This window comes from Octopus bimaculoides, chromosome 24, assembly GCF_001194135.2.
Source record: "Octopus bimaculoides isolate UCB-OBI-ISO-001 chromosome 24, ASM119413v2, whole genome shotgun sequence".
In the NCBI taxonomy this organism is placed as follows: Eukaryota; Metazoa; Mollusca; class Cephalopoda; order Octopoda; family Octopodidae; genus Octopus; species Octopus bimaculoides.
The window spans coordinates 32,307,913-32,309,320 of NC_069004.1; positions in this window are offsets into that span (position 1 = coordinate 32,307,913).

Sequence of the window (1,408 nt, forward strand, 5' to 3'; positions counted from 1 at the left end):
TATATATATATGTATTTATTTATATATGTATGTTTGTGTGTCTGTATTTGTCCCTCCAACATTGGCTCCAGCATGGCCACAGTCAAATGACTGAAACAAGTAAAAGAATAAAAGAGTAAAAGTATATAGTCACACACACACACACACACACAAACACTCCCACAGTCAGGGATTCTACTAAAATGAAAGCAAAAACGAGCATGGCCACCTGATTTATTGATTGCCTGATTTGTAGCCAAACATGTCTGTGGTTGCTCACTGAAATGTGGATCATTTTCAGATTCTTGTTGAATCTTTTCATCCTAATGGCTTCCTTAAATTTAGGACCTCAATGTTCCACTAAATTGTTTTCTCAGTACAGATAACCACGGAAAAAGACAACCTTGACAGCCCTCAAATCAGTCCCCAAAACCAGTTCTGTGTTGATCATTTGCGCCTTGTAGAAGCCGTATAACACCACTCAATGAGCTGAGCCTTTCTGGATCATAAAGACACATCATCAGTTCATCTCCTTCCACCAGAATGAGAAAAAAAAGAAGCATGATAATGATAACAGGTTGGATTGAGTAAGGGGACCCAGAAGCAGGGTGGGTCCATCATATGACCATAGAAGCTCATAAAAAAAAAGAGAAAAATACTTGCTGAAACACAACCTAGAATTTAAGTGCCAAGGTGAAGAAAGGTAACCTCCCACCCTGTCCCACCCCAGAAATCGAATCCTACTCCCCCATCCCCGGAAGGTTTGCACTCAAGAACCTTGATCCTGAACTTTGATACGTTAGAAGACAGAAATATGGCCACTTCAGTGAGATTTCTTTTTGTTGTGGACAATGCAACTAGAGATGTTAGAATTCAAAGAATGCTTTTATCTCAACTGAGAGTCGTTATGGTGCTGCTTCTACTTGATAATGAAGGAAATAATAAAAATAATAATTAATGATGATGATGATGATAAAATAGCAATTATAATAATGAACGAAAAGACATTATAAATCTATATGATTACTAGTTCCACCACCATCACCATCACCACCACTGCTATCACTGCCACCACCACCACCACTGCAGCCGCCAACAACAATATACAACAACAACAGTAGCAGCAGCAAGAACGTAACCGACCTTTGATCGTAGAACTGTTCCACTGGGGCCAACCTAGGCCTAAATAATGATAACACCACCACCACCACCACTACCGCCACTGCTGTCTCCACCCTTGACAACAATTGCAACATTACAACCCAGGAAGGATTATATTACTGTAACCAGGCCTGTGCATACACTTTTGATAGACAGCATTTAATCCTCAAATAATCCATTTTGATAAAGAATGAATAGGTTCCAGGTAATCCAAGGATAAATATGTTTTACTGCTGGTGGTCTCTAATGAAATTGTTGTAAATTTTGT